Source organism: Lithobates pipiens, unplaced genomic scaffold (assembly GCF_037356315.1).
Source record: "Lithobates pipiens isolate NorthernLeopardFrog02 unplaced genomic scaffold, aLitPip1_a1.2 Scaffold_18, whole genome shotgun sequence".
NCBI lineage: Eukaryota > Metazoa > Chordata > Amphibia > Anura > Ranidae > Lithobates > Lithobates pipiens.
In genome coordinates, this window is record NW_027507758.1 from 43,565,299 (window position 1) to 43,585,918 (window position 20,620).

The 20,620-nt window shown below is 42.5% G+C and overlaps 1 protein-coding gene across 1 annotated transcript in view; it reads left to right on the top strand.

Moving 5' to 3' along the window:
- The window catches only part of STPG4 (sperm-tail PG-rich repeat containing 4), a 131,982-nt gene that overhangs the window by 42,844 nt on the left and 68,518 nt on the right, over positions 1 to 20,620 (top strand). The window lies entirely within an intron of this gene.

Here is a 20,620-nt window from a genome sequence, read left to right on the forward strand (position 1 = left end):
AGACAGAGGGAGGAAGCCGCCGCCACCGGGCACCCTCTAACATGTCAGTCTGGAGGCAGCACAGGGTAAGTGAGCCGGGGGGGTGGGTATGGTGCAGGCTGGAGGGCTGGAGCGATGGGGGGTCAGGTCCGTCTGCCGCTTCCCCCCCAACCGATGTAGCACCAGGCGCCACTGTAATGAATCACTGCCATTACAAGCCAAACCTTTCACCCAAACTATGGCTTGCTTAAGAGAATATGGCAAGTTTCCTCTTTGCTCAGCTTCTGATTGGTACTCGTTAGCTGTCATTCAGGAGGTAATAACAGAGTGTAAGACAAAACCAAAGAAAATTTGCAGATCCACTTACCAGCCAGCCTGCAACCAACTGAATTATCCTATCTAACAGTTTGCATTAAAAACAGGGTTTGGTTTGCACACATTTGCAAATACATGCGTAAGCTGCAAAGGCAGCGCAAGGCACCCCAGTATTATCTGCAGTATTAACTCTATACAATTTTGAGAGCCTCAATAGTAGAAGTACATGTATCATAATGAGGACAAGTGAGCCTGGAGGGAGCCCATCTCTCAAAGGCACAGGGGCGAACAGAACACCCAGCATATAGCACAATGGCAGCAAAGGTGTCCAGTGCATCCCCTCACCAGTATTCCAAACTACAAACAAATGGCCCATGCCCCACCTATAACTGGCCTTCACAGCAAGGAGTGCATGGAAGGGCAACGCATGTAATCCAAAACCAAAGAAAATTCCTAGCTCATCTTGCCAGTCAAATCTTCATGTTAAATCTTTTCTCTCTATGTCGAATAATCCTGGACTAATAGAGTTAGGTTAGGCACATTTGACCTATTTTGCTATTGTCTCAATAATGTTGAATCTTTTTTCTCTATGTAGAATAATCCTGGACTGATAGAGTTAAGGTTAGGCACATTTGACCACAGGTTCCATGGACACAGGTCGATATTGTTAGCGTCTTGTCAAATCTCCTATCTATATCGAACTGTTGTTGCAACAAAAATTAAAATAAAGCATTTGTTTATATTGGATCTTTCGGTTTTTCGGATTCTGAACGTTCATTATCATTTGTTAAAACGATAACGAAAATACCTTAAATTCGTACAAAAATGCATTTGGACGAAAGTGAATGCACATGGCTACTGATGAGGCTGCACTGACGGGCACTGATAAGGTGGCACTGATGAGGTGGCACTGATGAGGTGGCTCTGATGGGCACTGATGTTGGGCACTAATATGCAGCACTGATAGGTGGCACTGATGGGCACTGATAGGTGGCGCTGGTATGCAGCACTGATGGGCATTGATAGGTGCCACTGATGGGCACTGATAGGTGACACTGATGGGCACTTAAAGGCTGCACTGATGGGTACTTATGGGTGGCACTGATGGCCACTGATAGGAGGATCTGATGGACACTGATAGGTGGCACTAGTGGGCTCTGATAGGCACTGATAGGTGGCACTGATGGACACTGATGGGTGACACTGATAGATGGCACTAATAGGCATCACTGATGAGGAGACAGTAGCAGGCATTTATGATGGGCATTGATTGGCATAATTTATGCGAACTGATTGGCATCCCTGTTGGTCATAAGTGGGCATACCTGATGGTCATAGGTGGCATCCCCGGGGGGGGGGGGAGCTGCACCGATAATCAGGAGAGGACTGTCAGGAGAGCAGCCGAACGGCTCTACTCTACTCGCATCTGTCAGACGTGTTAGAGGAAAAGCAGATACAGGGCTTTTCCTGTTTACACTGTGGTCATCTGTGATTGGACAGAGCTTATCACATGGTAAAGAGCCTCCTTCAGAGGTTCTTTACCCAGATCTGAGTTGTGGTGTGTCAGACTGACACACCACACCACCGATCGCCGTGCGCACGCTGGCTTGTTATCCTGCTGGACGTCATACGACCGCCAGTCAGGATAACTGAACTACTTCCTGGCCGTCATTCTGCTATAGGCTGGGCGGGAAGTGGTTAAAGTGGAACTAAACCCTCCTATCCTTTTCAGCCCAGGAAGCTGCCATTCAGAAACTAGACAAATGATTGCGCTTATATGCTTCTGAGTTGCTCTGACTTGCCTTTAAACGCGTTTGATTTGCCTTTTTGACTTGCTTCAAACTGCTTGTGGTTGATTGGGGTTACTTTCACCCTTACATTGAATTTTATGGGAAAGAAAAGCAGATCAGGCACAAACAAATGTCCTAGTTGTGACCTTAAAGTACAGCTAAAAACAAAACTTTGGGCAGAATGGAGAAGGATTAGAACACCTGTCGGTTTATATTGCAGTCTGTATCCCTGTTAGGGAGATTCAGTCTATTTGCCCTCAACAGTGAAAGTAAAAGAAAATCTCACATTTTGGGTTGCCCCAAGAAAAGTAATAGAGGAGAAATCTTCCAATTGGGAAAGTTCTGATGACCTGAGGATCCCAAAGGGATTCCCATAATTTGCAGGGATTTCCTCTCACTTCCTGTTTTGGCTATGAGACAGGAAGTTAAGGGAAATCTTCACTATTGGATACAGACGGAAAAGAATAAACTGACAGGGGTTTTAACCCTCCCTTACTTTATCCAAAATGAAAATATAAAAGTTTTGTCTATAGCTACGTTTATACACTTCCCAACATTTTGTCTTTCCATGGCTGTTAATCAACTAAAAATTAAACAATAACTACCACACATACACCTGTAGATATCATAGTGCTCACACAATAATAGACTCCATGGGGAAACACTTTCTGTGCACTGCCCTGCCCATTCATGCCCTCTACTTAGAGATTATGTGAATAATGCATTGAAATTTTAGATTTGTTTGCCTTACGCGGTTTAGGTTACGTCCTCTTGGAACCAGCGCCATGTATCCATGGTTGCCATTTCCACAACCTGTTGTTTGTAAGCTTAGTGAGAATCAGACTTTTGTGCTCCGATCACTACCTGTCCGACTCAGCCACCCATTTTGCAAATGTCCAGCTATAACATATAAAGGCGATGCTACAAAAGTCTTTTATGGATCGAACTGCAATCAATTCCTGTGATTTATCTTGTCATCATGTAAACAGGGAAATGTAATACAATATAAATCAGCTTGCTCTGGGCACTACGTGGTAATAGCCTGCATCCGGCTTTTGCAAATTTTTCACACTGAGGAACCCCTAAAATAACTTACAGGTCTCAGAGAACTCCTGGAAATATATATTATATTTATAGTTCATGATACATTATTTTGAACAATAAGTTGAAGTATAACAAAGAATAAAAAGAACAAGGAATGTGATGTACTTGACATCCAGGGCTGCTCTGTACAACAAAACTATTTTCAGTAAGAAAAAGAAATGCAACTAGTAATATTAATAATGGTTAGAAAATAAATGCAAACAGTAAAAAACATTATGTTCTCTCACATTGGTGGTCAGTGAAAAAATGCCCTTTTACTGTGATAGTCAATGGAAAAGTTCCACCTTACATTGGTGTTTGGTGAAGTGCCCCTTTGCATTAGTAGTCAGTGTAGTGTCCTTTTACACTGGTGGTCAATGGTCATAGATATGTGATCAGTGAATGAAGAGTCCCCTTATATTGGTGGTCTCTTGGAGAGTCAGAAAAAGAAGGACCCAATTGCACTGATGATCAGTGGGATAAATGCTCCTTACATTGATTTTCAGTGTGAAGACTTCACCTTACATAGTTGATCAGTGGGGAGAATGTTCCTTGAAATGGAAGTCAGTTAGAAGAATGCTTCTTACATTGGTGGTCAGTTGGAAAAATGCTGCTTACATTGTAGGTCAGTGGGAAGAATGCTCCTTACATTGGAAGTCAGTGGGAAGAATGCTCCTTACATTGGAAGTCAGTGGGAAGAATGTTCCTTACACTGGAAGTCAGTGGGAAGAATGCTCCTTACAATGGAAATCAGTGAGAAGAATGTTCCTTACATTGGAGGTCAGTGGAAAGAATGCCCCTTACATCCCTTCCATTGGAGGTCAGTGAGAAGAATGCTCCTTACATTGATGGTTAGTTGGAAAAATGCTGCTTACATTGGAGGTCAGTGAGAAGAATTCTCCTTAACTGGTAGTCAATTGGAAGAATGATCCTTACATTGGTGGTGGATTGGAAGAATGTTCCTTATATTGGAGGTCAATGGGAAGAATGCTCCTTAACTGGTGGTCAATTGGAAGCATGCTCCGTACATTGGTGGTGGATTGGAAAAATGTTCCTTATATTGGAGATCAGTGGGAAGAATGCTCCTTACATTGGTGGTCAGTGGGAAGAATTCTCTTTACATTGGTGATTTGTGGGAAGAATGTTCCTAGGGTGGGTAGAAACTGCCTTACATTGGAGGTCAGTGAAAAAAATGCTCCTTCCATTGGAGGTCAGTAGTACATTAGAGGTCAGTGAGATGAATGCTCCTTACATTAGAGGTCAGTGAGAAGAATGCTCCTTACATTAGAGGTCAGTGAGAAGAATGCTCTTTACATTGGTGATTGGTGGGAAGAATGCTCCTTACGTTGGTGGTCCGGGAGAGGAATGCTCACTAATATGGTGGTCATTCGGAAGAATACTCCTTCCCAGTGGGAAGAAAATGCCTTACAGATAGGTAACAAATTACACCAATAAACGTTTTACCTATCTAAGAGTCATACATTTTTCATTGCTCAGGATTCCCTAGCAACCTCTGGACCAGTGGTTCTTAACCTTTTTTGAGGACCCCTTAATAAATCTGATGGAAGCTATGGACTTCTTCCCCAGAAATATTCACATAAACACAACTTTGCATGCAGTGGATTTACATTGTATGTACTTTATTTTATTGAAATTTGATTGATTCATATACTGTATGACATATGACAAAAATCTGAATAAAGTTAACAATCTTAATAAAAAAAAAAAAAAACTCACTCCTTTTCATGCAAAAAGTAATGGCCACTCATAGCAAAAATTAAATACAATCATCTTCTGCAAATTAAGCAAAACAACTTTATTCTGCTCAATGCTACTACCACTGACTACTACATTTTCTACTGACATTATTACTACTACTACTACTACTCTCTCTCTTTCCCCCTCTTTCTCTCGGTTATCTAGTTTATTTCAATGAATGTAATTATTATATTTTATCTGACCCTCGCGGACCCCCTGAAACCAATCCATGGAACCCAGGTTAAGGTCTCTTGCTCTGGGGGAACCTTAGGGTTCCATAGAACCTTGGTTGAGAAAGGCTGGACAAGTGTTTATTTAAAACAGCTACTCATGACATCAGTTCCTGGTTTAATGTCCCTGCTAATGACTAATACATATATGCTGGGGACAATTTTTATAGTGGAGCTGATTAAACTCATACAATGTTTGGAAAAAAATGGATCACGTGGAGGAAAGTCATACAAGGAGAGTGTGAAAACAAACCATGCAGATAGCATCCCTTGTAGGAAGTGATGCTTGAATTTTAACTCTGCAAAGCCACAGTACTAGTCTCTAAGCCCTTATACACACGGTCGGACATTCTGACAGAAAATGTTCGATCGGACCGAGTTGTCGGATAATCCGACCGTGTGTGAGCTCCATCAGACTTTTTCTGTCGGAATGTCCGACCAACAAAGTTTGAAAGCTGGATATAAAATTTTCCGACAACATGATCCGATCGGACTTTGTCCGATTGTTTGCAGAGAATTCCGATCAGACAAAGTACCACGCATGCTCAGATCAAATTACAAGACCAAAGCTATTGGCTACTAGCCCCAACATAGTCCCGTCATAACGAACTAACGTCATCACGTTCCGAATGATCGGATTTTCTGACAACTTTGTCTGACCGTGTGTATGCAACACCAGTTTCGGACAAAATCCGTCAGAAAAAATCCGATGGATTTTGTGGTCGGAATGTATGGAAATGGAAAACAAGGGCTAAGACATAATACTGCTCCTTACCCCTTCCTATAATTAAAACTATATGTAGGTGAAAGTAGAGCCGTTTTTGAAAATCAACATTTTTGGAACTATAAGTAGCTTATACAACTTACAACAAGTAACAGTAACTTACAACAAGGTCAGTGGCATTAATGTATTGTTCATTTCCAGCCAATCAGAAGTTGTATTTTACTAATCTGAAATAATAATCTTAAAGTGATTGTAAACACTCACCTTGTAAAACAACCCATGCAGTTTAAAATAGAAATAAAGGCAAAACATTTGAGTATAGACATAAAAAACATTCTAAATACTGTACCTTTTCTCCCTTTTTTATAAGTGATCACATTCCCTCGGTTCTCAGCTGCATAAGAGCTGGGGGAGGAGAAACAACAGAACACTGATGTTACCAGTGAAAGGCTGTGCAGGGGGGAAGGGCTGTTAGGACAATTCTGATCATTGGAGTACACCCATGTCTACTGTGGTCAGTTTTTAATGGGAAAGCAGAGGGATTAGCAGGAACACTAGAGATTTCACACAAAGGAAGCGATACAAAGAGAAGAGGATACTTTTTCATACAAGTACAGCAGGCACATATCAGGAATATGAAAAGTTGGGTTTACATATTTTTTAATGTTATGAGCTACTACATTATGTTCTGTCTCACTGAGTAAACCTTACAGTTCAAAAGTGTATCTAGAAAGAGTTTATAGAGTTTACCCTGATCTGTAGCCCTGGGTGGTGCACTGATAACATAGGTGCAACACCTGAATCAGGGAGTGGCCCTCAATTCACCTCCTGAGTCACTTGAAATCTGGAAAGGTCACAAGTTTCTAGACCAAACAAAGTGGATAACCTGTCAACAGTAAGGCCTGGTTCTCACCTATGCATTTTTAGCACATTTTCAGTTTTGCAGAAACACACTAGAGACCATTTAACATGATTTCCTGTGGATCTTGTTCACATTCGTGCATTTTATGGAAAGGGCCAGGGACTTTTTTCTGTTTTTTGTTCCATTGACTTCAATGGATGAAAAGCATGTATTGCAAAACGCAAAATGCACCTGGAATATGCAAACTGCAACCTGCATAGGTGTGAATCAGGCTTAAGTGGAAATTGTGGATTGGTAAAATCAGCCTCAAAATTAACATGTATTGTAAGTATTACCAAAACCATATTCTTTTTTTTTAAGTTTTAAATACAGAACATAAATATTAGAACCTCAGTGAATATTTTAGGAACCAAAAAAGCTTATGGGGAAAAAATAACCCCCTACTATAGTATATGGGACTTTGATGGCGGAGTTGTCAGTGAGGAAACATAAATCCACTCTTGTATAAAAAGATTTACAACTTTATTATACACAACATTTAGGCTGTATTCACACCTATGCATTTTTAGTGCTTTCTGCATTTTGCAGATTTTCACTACAGAATGCGTTCCATAGGAAACCATGTTGAATGGACTGTAGTGCAAAAAGCACTAAAACTGCATATATGTGAATCCAGCCTTAAAGCCATTGCGGGTAAAGAAACATAGCAGTGTAGCCTTTACGGCTTCACACCGGGAACACTACTGCGTATGTGTGAGGCCCCACTCCTCTCTCCTCCAGCCTTAAAGCCATTGCTGGTAAAGGAACATGGCAGTGTAGCCTTACGGCTTCACACCAGGAACACTGCTGCGTATGTGCGAGGCCCCACTCCTCTCTCCTACTGGCCGGGTGACAGGGGGAGGAGGAAGGAGCCCCGCGGTGATGTCATGGGCTGCTACGTGGACCTCCGGAAGTGGGAACAGGATACCTGTCAAAGGCAGTTACCCTGTCCCCCCTGCGCCCTCCCTCAAGAAAGGTGCCAGTTGTGACACCGGAGGGGGAGAGGAGACAAATGAGGGGAAGTTCCACTTTTGGGTGGAATTCCACTTTAAAAACAGTAATTTGATCAAATGCAGCCATTTTTTTAAAAACATTCCAACATATTGAGCAGCTTAACAAAGTTGATATACATAATTCCAGATATTCTGGTCCAACACGTTTCGCAGAGTATGTCTGCTTCCTTAGGTATCTTCTATGTATAGCTATAAAATTATCATTCCAACAATATGTTATTCAATATTCACAGAATGAAAAATACAAATTTAAACAATATAAGATCAAATTTGTGCTTTCATTCCATAAGGAAGCAGACATACTCTGCGTTGGAACAGAATATCTGAAATGATGTATATCAACTTTGTTAAGCTGCTCAAAATGATGGATGTTTTACCACTGTTGGAATGTTTTTAACCACTTCCCATCCGCCATATAACAGAATCATGTGAGCAAAGTAGTTAAGCTATCCTGACTGGACATCATATGACATCCAGCAGGATAAGCCGCGATCACTCTGACACACCGCAACTCCGATTGTGGTAAAGAGCCTATGACGTAGTCTCTTTACCACATGATCAGCTGTGACCAATCACAGCTGATCACAGCATGTAACAAGGAAGTGCCGGTAAATGGCTTTCCTCGGTTCGCGTTGACAGGAGAGCCGATCGGCGGCTCTCCTGCCAGAGGGGGAATCAGCGCATTTATTATCGGCTCAGCCCCCATCAGAGGTGCCCACATCTGCCAATCACTGCCCATCAGCTTCCAGCCAACCAAAGTGACAATCAGTGCCCATCAAAGTGACAGTCAGTGCCCATCAGTAACACCTATCAGTGCCCTTTATAGATGCCAATCAGTTCCCCTCAGTAATGCCTGTCAGTACCTCATCATCAATGCTGCCCATCAGTGCCATCTATTTGTGACCATCAGTGCCACCTATCAGTGCCACCTATTAGTGCCCATCAGTGCGCCTATCAGTGCCACCTATCAGTGCCCATCAGTGCCACTTAACAGTGCCCATCAGTGCCGCCTATCAGTGCCCAATAGTGCTGCATATCAGTGCAGCCTATCAGTGCCCATCAATTCTACATATTAGTGCCAACTCATCAGTGCAGTCTCATCAGTGCCCATAAGTGAAGGAGAAAACAAAATTTTATAACAGAAACAAATAAAAAACTTTTTTTAATTTGGGCCTTTTTTAGTTTGTTTAGCAAAAAATAAAAACCCCAGTGGTGATCAAATACCACCAAAAGAAAGCTCTATTTGTGTGAAGAAAATTATAAAAATGTGGGTACAGCGTTGCATGACCGTGTAATTGTCATTCAAAGTGTGACAGCTGAAATCTGAATATTGCCCTGGGCAGGAAGGGGGGAAAGTGCCCCGTATTGAAGTGGTTGAACAAATAGCTGCATTGTCATTTAACCAAACAACTGCTTATAAATGTTGTGTATAATAAAGTGATAATTTTTTTTATACAAAAGTGGATTTATGTGTTTCCTCACTGACAACTCCATAGCCATTAAAGTCCCATATATTATATATTTCCTCCCTAAGCTTTTTTGTTTCCTATTGCAATTGGGGATGTGGCTGTGGACAGCTGTCCTATGAGCTGGTATATATTTATTTTCAGTCAATATGTTATTATAAAGTGATGGGAAATTCACAATTTGAAAGTTGTCACCAGAACAAGAGATGAGGGTAAACCTGTTCCAAGGAAAAACAGAGATTTGTTCTCTTTTCCTGTTACATCTCTGGGACAAGAAGCAGACCTCCCAACATTTGGAGATAGGAATGAGGGACACCTACTAGAAAACGTATGTGGGCATAGGACACGCCCCCTGCCACACCCCCTTAAAGGGGAAATAACCCAAAAATAAGGTTAATTAAATCCACAAGTGCTTTTCTTTATACCACTACTATTCCTTTAGATTGGCTTTTAACATTTACAAATTCAGCGATTTAGAAATTGGATGAAAGGTTTAGCACTGGGAAACACTTTTTGAAAGATAAAAAGTGCATTTTATATACAAATATATAGATCAGATGAAAATGAAGAACAAATGAGGAGGAATGAAGGACAGAGGGACTTTGTTCCAAATCAGACACAGCCCCTCGAAATCAGGGACAGTTGGGAGCTATGCAGCAAGTGAAGGGAAATGTCCCCAATAGGACAGGGATCTGCAATTAGCAGACCTCCAGCTGTTGCAAAACTACAAGTCCCATCATGCCTCTGCCTTTGGCTGTCATGCTTGTGGCTGTCAGAGTCTTGCAATGCCTCATGGGATTTCTAGTTCTGCAAAAGCTGGAGGTCCACTAATTGCATATCCCTGCAATAGGACAAAGCTATAGTTATGACTCTTCAGGTGGCATGTTGGACCTCTGTGGAAAGACAACTGCTTCCACACAGAGAGCAAGTGTCTTTTCTACAGCATGCTGGCAGGGGCAGGCTTTCTACTCACGCTGTGGTTTCTTTCTAAAGAGCACTAACTAAGACACTTTGAACATATTTAGTTGTGATGGACATAGACTGTATTTAGATGATTTAAATTGAATTGGGCTTTAATGCTGATCTCAAAGCAGATATAAAAGACACACAACAACACACTTCTGTATTCATTTATAAATCATTACATTTTTTTTTTTTTTTTATAAAACTAGTTGACCTACCTACATTTGACAGGAGAGGAGAGATGTTTGGGCAGAAGGATAAGCTCAACAGTTTACTGTTGCTCCTTCCAAGCAACAAGCGGGGGAGCTTTCTTTTGGTGGAATTTGATCACCTCTGCTAATTTATTTTTTTACGCTATAAACCAAAAAAGCGGAAAACACAATATTTTTGTACTTTTTGCTATAATAAATATCCCAAAAAAATACAAAAAACGAATTTCTTCATTAGTTTAGGCCGATATATATTCTTCTACATATTTTTGGTAGAAATAAAATCGCAAAAAACGTATATTGATTGGTTGGCGCAAAAAAGTTATAGCGTATACAAAATAGGGGGTAGATTTATGGCATTTTCATGATTTTTTTTGATTACTAGTAATGGCGGCAATCTGCGATTTTTAGCAGCACTGCGACATTGCGGCAGACAGTTTGGACACTTTTGACACTTTTTTGGAACCTTTGACATTTATACAGCGATCAGAGCTAAAAATAGCCATTGATTACTGTATAAATGTCACTGGCAGGGAAAGAGTTAACACTAGGGGGCGATCAAGGAGTTAAGTGGGTTCCCTCAGTGTGTTTCTAACTGGGAGGGGAAAGAACTGACTAGAGGAGGAGCCCGATCGTTGTTCCTACTTAGTAGGAACACACGATCTGTCTCTACTCCCCTGACAGAACCCGGATTTGTGTGTTTACACATACAAATCCTCGGTCTGGCTCTGTCAAGAGCGATTGCGGGTGCCCGGCGGATACCGCCTGCTATATTGATTCAAAGAGCTGCCGTACAATGGCGGCGATTCGCGCAGCCGTGCCAACCTGCCGCAGTACAACTGCGGAGACTGGCCGGCAAGTAGTTAAAGTGATTGTAAAGTCAGAAGGTTTTTTTCATCTTATTGCATTCTATCCATTAAGATAAAAAGCCTTCTGTGTGCTGCAGCCGCCGCAGCACCCCTAATACAGTACTTACCTGAGCCCCATCTCTATCGAACGATGTCCAGGAGTGCCTCGGCCTTCTTGGACTCTCCCTCCTAATTGGCTGAGACACAGAAGTGGCTCCATTGGCTCCCTCTGCTGTCAATCAAAGTCAGTTAGCCAGTTGGGGGGGGTGAACAGGGGCTCCGTGTCTGAATGGACACAGGGAGCTGTGACTCAGTTCAGCTGCCCTAATAGCAAGCTGCTTGCTGTGGGGGCACTCGACATGAGGGAGGGGCCAGGACAGCCAAAGAGGGAAGCGAGAAGAGGAGGATGTGGGATGCTCTGTGCTAAACCATTGCACACAGCAGGTAAGTATAACATGTTTGTTATTTTTATAGATTTAAAAAAAAAATGGCTTTACAATCACTTTAAAGCTGTAGCACCCTCTCAGATAGGCTACAAAGTAGGATTAGGCAAATTTAGTTCTCATGTCTACTGTAATCAGCAGAGCAGCATGTGATTGCTTTAGTCTGCACAGGGCCCTCTAGGCTGCAAGTTTGAATGCATCCCCTTGTCTTTTGGAGGCTTCCAAGATATAGTGGTGGGAGAATTAGATGAGCAGCCAATCTCTGTGAGAGGGTGCCCTGATGGTGGCTGGGAGAGTGTATAAATAGTCTGGAGCCTGGGAGACCAGTGTTTTTCTCCAGGAGGAAGAGAGGGTCCCCAGCCAGAAGGGCTACTGCCCTTCCTGGCAGTCCAGCAGAAAACTCTCTCTTATCAAGGTCACAGCTATGCAGGGGCCTATCCTACTGCAAATTCTCTTTGGAGCTAAGAAAGAGGGGCTAGCCAAAAGGGAGGAATCCAAGTCCCAGGTACACACCTGCAAGAGTGATCCTAGTGACTGTTGCATCTAATAAACCTGGCTGCATTAGGTTTAAGGTTTGCCTGACCTGGAACATTGCTAATGGTGTCCCAGTGCTGTCAATTTTACATCCTACTGCTCAAAGGACTGTGTTAAAAAGTAGCTGCAAAGGGAATAATGTCCCTGTTTAGTGTTCTGGAGTATCCAACAGCTGTTCTAATTTATCTGCAATAAACTTTAAAAAAGGCAACCCCTAGACTGTTTACTGAACCAGGACAGTGAATGTTGCTGTTTGCCTGACTGCGTCTGCACTAGTGGTAAAAGAACATGGGACAGAGAAAATGGTTTCATTTATTTGGCTCTGCTATGTGGCTGGGCTGTAAATTTCAGGACTGGATCAAGCGAAATACAAATCCTTTGACCAGTGATATAACCTCTTCATTTGTACTGTTTTTTGATGTTTGCCTGAAGTTTTGCTGTAAGCACAAATGCAGTTTTCACTGACAGGATCAGCAGATGTGGAATGATAATTGGGTTGCCTACAGATTACCGGCATCTAAGTTTTATAGGTCATGTAGTGGTTCAGTTTTTGTCAGCGTCTCTTGTACATTTAGGGTCCATGCACACTAGAGGAGTTTAGCGTTTTGCCTGTAGAAGCAACTATGGTTATCCTATGTGTTCATGCACATTAGGAGGTTCAGAGGCACATTTTAAGCTCAGTGTTGAAGCAGAACAAACCCTTCTGGTTAGAGTTTTTGAAAGCAGTTTTCTGGCCAAAAAAAAATGTTAGACGCTAGTACAAAAACGCTCAAAATTAGCATTTTTCTACTGCCAAGAGCACTGATGTTTTTATTTCTTTTCCAATCATTTTTATTAATTTTAGAAATCGTACAGATAAAAGTCCATATAATACAAAATAGAAAAGTACCGGTACATAATAACATTAATAACATGGCACGACCAGCAGGGCCGTCTTTAACCACTACAATACAGGGCACTTTCACCCCCTTCCTTCCCAGCCCAATTTTCAGCTTTCAGCGCTCTAGCGCTTTCAGTGACAATTGCGCGGTCATGCTACACTGTACCCAAATGAAATTGTTATCATTTTGTTCGCACAAATAGAGCTTTATTTTGGTGTTATTTATTCACGACTCCGTTTTTTTTTTTTGCGATATAAGCGCAAAAAAAGCGGAAATTTGGAAAAAAAACAATATTTTCTTTTTTCTATTTGAAAAGAAATCCAATAAAATCAAATTTTGTCATAAATTTAAGCCAAAATGTATTCTGCTACATGTTTTTGGTAAAAAAAATTCCGTTAAGTGTATAATAATTGGTTTGTGTGATCACGGACATATGTACGCAAATGATCATGTACATATGTGTGCAGGTGATCACGTACATATGTGTGCAGATAATCATTGGGACATGTGATTTTAGTGGGACATATGTGGGGGACATGTTTTTATTATTAGGGACATGTGTTTTTATTATTTGGGGACATGTATGTTTTGGGGACATGTGTGTTTTGGGGACATATGTGGGGACTGTGTTTGTACTGTGTGGTGTGTTGTGTGTTTACACTACACTGATGATCAGTGAGTAAAAAGCTGTAAAAAGCAGCCCATACTCACTGATCATCAGCCGGCTGCAGCGTTCTGCTCTCCTCTCCTCAGCGGTGACTTCCGTGTGAGGAGAGGAGAGCCGATTGCCTAGCAACCGGCTGTTTGTTTACATCACATGACGGCCGTGATTGGACACGGCCGTCATGTGATCAGGAGGGCCAATCACAGAGCCCTCCTGCCGATCTGAGATGTGCCATGTCCGGGTGACACAAGCACATCGGGATCGCGCCGCTGCGCGGGCACGCGCGCGCGCGCGATCCCGCTACTCCTGAAGGACGTTCCTGAACGTCCTATCAGGAGTAGACGGCTCCCACCCGGCCGTATATATGCATTGGCCGGGTGGGAAGTGGTTAAGGCAGGGCAAAAGGGGCAGCTGCCGTGGGCCCTGTCATTATTGTGGGGCCCAAAGCAGCTGCCTTATACTTGCCAACTATCCCAGTTTAAATTCCCTAATTTCTTGAGGTTTTAGTCCTGTGTTGTGTCCTGATATCTCAGTGTGAAGTTCTGTTACTAATGATGCCCAGCTCTGCCCTATTTTTGTGTACAGATGACTCACCTGCAGACCTTGTGTTTACATATAAATACCATCATTGATATCTAAATAGCGACTGTATTCATATGTAAATAACAGCGGGCGGCAGCATTCATATGTGAATAGAGACAGCATTCATATGTATATCATGCCCTCCTGAGGTCATATCCACCATCACCTATATGGAATGCTGTCCACTGGGGAGATAGAGGGGCATGTTGCAAAGGTGCAAATTGAACTCACCCCCCCTCCCCCCAGCACTGATCCCAGGAGTCCTAGGATCCCTAGGTATTTTCTGCCTATTAATGGGTCCCCTTACCTCCTTGGTCCATGTTGTGTAGGCATTGAGGAGATGATGTGCTGTAGCCTCTAACAACCAATCAGTGAGCAGTATGGATGTACAGTAATCTCTAGAAACCAATCAACAAGCATAAATCATGTGCTGTAACCTCTAGCAACTAATCAGTGAGCGTTAACGATATACACTGTAACCTCTGGCAACCAATCGCAATTGCTGCCTGATCTGATTCAGTAAACTGATTTTGAGTCTAGCTGTGATTTATTGTATGCCTCAAACCAGGTGGAGAGCAAAACTGCATGGGGGGGGGCCCAAGAAAATTTTCGCCCAGGGTCCAACCTATATTAAAGTCGGCCCTGACGACCAGTGGTTGCCAAAGAACCAGAACTACAATATTTTGGGCTGTTATCAGGATTCTTAAGAGCCGAGGAGACATCTTCCAAAAAGGAGCTGCATGACCGGAGGACACTCTCATCGAAGACGAGGGATCCTCTCAGCCATGAATCAATCACGGTAGCTCGTCTTTGCGTTTGCATACACAGCCCTCAAACTGGGAGTGGGGCCAATGGCAACCAGCAACCCTATAACGCTCCTCAAACTTTCCAAAGGGGTAGTAAGTTGGAAGAAAAGAAACAGGGAAAAAAAGAAAGGAGAAAGGGACGAGGAGTAAACAAAAGGGAGAAAAAGGAGACATCAAGCCTCTCCTTAGCCCTTGTACACACGGTCGGAGAATCCGTCGGAATGTGTCCTATCAGACCGTGTTGTCGGATAATCTGACTGTGTGTGGTATGCATCGGACTGTTTCCGTCAGAATATCCGTCGAACCAAATTTTACAACATGTTGGAAATATTTTCCAACCAACTGGTTTGATCGCACATACTCCGATCATATGCAGAGAATTTCGATCAGACAAAGTGCCACGCATGCTCAGATCAAATTCCTACATCAAAGTTATTGGCTACTAGTCTGAATCTAGTCCCATCGTAACGAAATTACGTCATCACGTTCTGAAAGATCTGATTTTTCGACAACTTTGTCCTATCGTGTGTATGCAACAGTTTCGGACAAGATCCGACGGATTTGGTTGTCGAAATGTCCGACCATGTGTACAAGGGCTAAGACAATATGAGGATAGTCTCTGATCTTACAAGGCCATCCCCATCAGATAGGTGATCTAGGGGTCCCAGTTTTTTTCAATTAGGGAAAGATTGTCGTGTAGAGTGGCAGAAAGGCGTTTAACATTATCCAGGACAATTTGTGCTTTAAAGCCCCGTACACACGAGAGGACTTATGTCCGACAGACTTCCAAAGGAGTTCCGCCGGAGTTCCGACGGAGTTCTGACAGACTTTTCGGCCGAACGGACTTGGCCACACACGATCACACTAAACTCCGACGGATTCGAACGTGATGACGTACGACCCGACTCGAATAAGGAAGTTCATAGCCAGTAGCCAATAGCTGCCCTAGCGTCGGTTTTAGTCCGTCGGAGTAGCATACACACGAGCGGAGTTTTCGAAGGGGACCGGGTCCGGCGGAGTTCCTTCGGGAAAATTTGAAGCATGCTTCATTTCTAAAGTCCGTCAGACTTTGGCGAATCAAAAGTCCGTTGCAGCCCACACACGATCGGATAGTCTGACGGACTCGGTCCTTCGGACTTTGGATGTTGAAAAGTCCGCTCGTGTGTACGCGGCATTAGAGGTCAAAGGCTAGCACAGGGGATTTACAAGATCTTGCTATCGTTATTCTGGCTGCTGTAAGAATGAAGGATATTAGGCATTAAGTGGGTTTTGGTCTCCCACAACATGGTGTACGAGGAGTGCCTGTTGTGGGGGCTTTAAGCCAGTATGCATGGACCTTTTATCAGCAACATTTGCAATTTTTGATAGAAAGGAGAAAGGTTAGACCATCTTTCAGGTTTTTATTGCTATTTACTGTATATCCTATTAGGGGAATGTTTCCTTTTATTAACATCTGGATACCATGGGAAGTCAGGAGAATATCTTCTATTAGGATTCAGACAACAGTTGCAATCTGACAAAGGTTGGACTCGGAGCCTTCAAATTTTGGGACTTAGGCAAAAATGGCTCCCAAAGGAACCATAGTAACGGTAGCAGCTGCACTCAATAGGGTTGATTTACTAAAGGCAAATAGACTGTGCTGTTGCTCCAGAGCTTTGTAAATGAGGTAAAGCTTCACTTTACAAATAATACCCAATCACATTCAAGGAAAATTTAATTAAACAGAATTTTTGCTAGAATGTGATTGGATGATGGAAGTCAGCAGAGATTCTGCTCATTTATCAAGCTGTGGAGCAACTGCTCTAGCAGTGTGCAACTGCACTTTGCAAAGTGCACAGTCTATTTGCCTTTAGTAAATCAACCCCAATGACTCAATTTTAAAGCAAACTCTGCTGCCCAACTGCCATAAAAGCATTAGAAAATCACGTACAAGTAGGTGGCTTTAAAAGTATTATAACCTGCACCAATTAGGATGTTTGTGTCAATGAAATCACTCAAGCATGTGCATTTTGTCTCCTATTGACAGTACACTCAGCATGCCGTCAACCTATGCATCTATGTGCATGCCTCCGTCAGCATAACTCCATGGCATTGCAATCCAACGAGAGTGCTGACTGTTGATAAAAAAAACACCCCATGTGACTAACTATGTCACAGGGGTGAACTATGACATTCGTTATCAACGCAGGGAGCAAGGAGAACATTTGCATGAGTATTATTGGTTATGCGGACCTTGCTGGTGCGCAGTCATGTTGGAACAGGAAGGGGCCATCCCCAAACTGTTCCCACAGAGTTGGGAGCATAAAATTGTCCAAAATGTCTTGGTATACTGACACCTTAAGGGTTCCCTTCACTGGAACTAAGGGGCCAAGCCCAACATCTGGAAATCTCCACACCATAATCCCTCCTCCACCAAACGATTTGGACCCATGCATGAAGCAAGGTCCATAAAGACATGGATGATTGCGTTTGGGGTGGAGGAACTTGACTGGCCTGCACAGAGTCTTGACCTCAACCCCATAGTACACCTCTGGGATGAATTAGAGTGGAGACTGCAAGCCAGGCCTTCTCATCCAACACCAGTGCCTGACCTCACAAATGTGCTTCTGGAAGAATGGTCAAACATTCCCACAGACACACTCCTTAACCTCATGGACAGCCTTCTCAGAAGAATTGAAGCTGTTATAGCTGCAAAGGATGGGCCAACCCAATATTGAGCCCTACGGACTAAGACTGGGATGCCATTAAAGTTTATGTGCGTGTAAAGGCAGGTGTCCCAATACTTTTGACAATATAGTGTATTTTAGCTTGGAATGTCCCCCTCCAGCCCCCTTCATGTATAGTAGAATTTCCAGATATCAGGGGTTCTTTCCAGCACACATGTTGCCTTCTCTCCTTCTCCAACTTCTTCTATTCTGGAAACTAATTTACTCCACCACTTGAAAGTTCCTTATAGAATCCTTCACCTTCTTCCGAAGGAAAAGAGAAGATCCTGTCTGGTTACATTATCACAATTTTTCACATTAAGATTTCAGACCTCAGTAACTCAGTAAGCCTTATGCTTGATATTTCTTTTCACTTTCCCAGAGTGGTTATAAATGTGAAATGATATAAAGTGCCTATAATACTAAGTCTTCACTGTGACCCATCATTCAGTATAATGAGTTTCCGCTGCTAATGTGTTTCATGTACAATCGCCTGAAACTTGTAAGTTGCATCAATTGATGTTCTTTATTCAAGTATAAACACAAATCTCTCCTAGAATATTGCTTTTATTCCAGAAGAACATTTCTTTCAACCTTTGAGAAACAAAAATCTCTGTATTCCCTTGTGTAATATATTTGAAATTGATTTCAAGTGTTTCTGTTCTTATTAGTTCGTAGGGGAAGGATTTTGCTCTCGTACTTGGGATCATCGGCATTGCCATGGAATTTGTATGCATTTAACGAGATCTAAACTCATTTTGGGGCTTTCAGAGATCTGAAATAGTTTTGAAATTAAGTAGAAAAAATGAGAAGGAAAAGCAGGGAAGTGATAACACAGAATACTTATTGTAATTTAAATCAATTTATGGTAAAGAACCATTGGATACTAGATGGTCTACATTACTCCCTGGCTTTATAGGTCTACTGGTGAGTAGGGTGTTGCAGCTGGAGTTCCAAGCTCTTTACTATGAATAAATTCCACTGTTCCTGCTGTACTCTTCATAATGTATAATAAGAAAAAGAAAATGCAAAAGAGAGAATGGCTGGGAAACATGGACAGGCCTGAGGACATGTGACTTCTGGAGTAAACGGACTGCTCTGTACATCTCATCTTCAACCTCGATTCTGCCTCGGTTTTGGTAACGGCAGAACATTCCCTTGACCTCTTCATTCATCTTAATAAATAAGAAAACATTGACACTCCTAATGTGCAAAATAATTCCCTAAGGCATATGAGCTGTACTATATCCCGCTAGGGTAATGGACAAGATCCACTGGACATACTGCTGGAAAACTGGCTTCAGTAACTACAAGCCAGCCCAGTGCAATCCTCAAGCCATGAATGCATTCTGTTAACAAGTTGTTATTATCAATTACCATTGTTAAATTGGGTTAGGGTGTCCCTTCTTTGCTTTAGACTGCACAATCTGCAGTGGCAAGTGTGTCTTCATCCCAAAAATGTATTCACATACAGACATATATAAAAGGTCAAGTTATTTTTAAAAAACGTGAAACATATGCCAATAAGTACCCCTGCTGAAAGGTCAACAGGTTCAAGTACCAAATCCTTAGTTTCAAGCACCAAGATGTCAGCAAGGAACTGGTAGCTTCTTGCACCAATTTTTCAAGCACCAGATAAAATAACTGTGCAGGTTAATTCAGAGTGAAGTATTAGGTTAGGGGGTTAGGTTAGCGTCAGCATCATAGATTGGAGAATTAAAATGAACTTTTATTGTTATTCTTTGTGTTAAAGTTTAGGAGGGGAAATGTCAGTAAGTTGGTTAAGACTTATCTAAGATGTATCAATAGATACATCTTGTTAGACTGATTTAAGATAGAGTTCCTCCAGACAATAATTATGTCAGACTTAAGCTGGCCATACATGGATCAAAATTCAGTTCAGCAGAACCCGGTCAGATTTCACTCCATGTATTGCCGTTTTTGTTCGAGAGGAATTGATGTACTGATTATTATACTATAATTTGTGCCTAGTTGGGGTTTCCCTTTGGGGGACATGTTCCCCTCTCCCATAAGTCTTAAGTGCAGGAAATTCCAAACCAGGTATCTGGTTCAGGGTGCAAGAGGGTTGGGTGATCTTTCTTGGGATATCTTTCTTGAACTTCCAACTCGGATATGTCTTTCCCTTGTTCCCTTTGATACTTAGATTCCTATGGATACGTCTTATAGAGGAGTTAACAGTATTTACATGTAGCCAGGTGCTGGCTAATCTGCCTGTGTCATTGCGGGACAATCTCTAACAAGGGTTACTTTGAGTTTGTTTTCCTCTAATGTTCAGCCTGAGCATTGTGACATCATTTCCCAAAGGCAGAGAGAGAGACCACTACTGAAAGCTGGGGATTGATTGTGGGACATGTGGTCCGGAAAGCCAGGATTTACAGGGAGCCAGTGTTGCTGCAGACTACAAGTTCCAGCCAGCTGGAGAGAGAGGAAAGCTGGGTGAGGACACAAATAGCCTAGTCTGGGTAGGAGCTCTTTCTCTTGGGACCATGGCCTTCAGCTGAGAGCAGGGATCCAGCTGCACTGGTGGATGCAAACAGGCACCACGGCATGGACAGCATAGAGAGTATTTTCTCATTGTTACCATTACAGACCCAACCAAATCCCTGTGTCACCCGGTGCACAGCCAGGCACCCTTCGCTGGTTTCAGATTCTTCACGAGCCTGTTCCAGGACTTCCTATTTCCTTAAGCCTTGGTGTCATCAGGA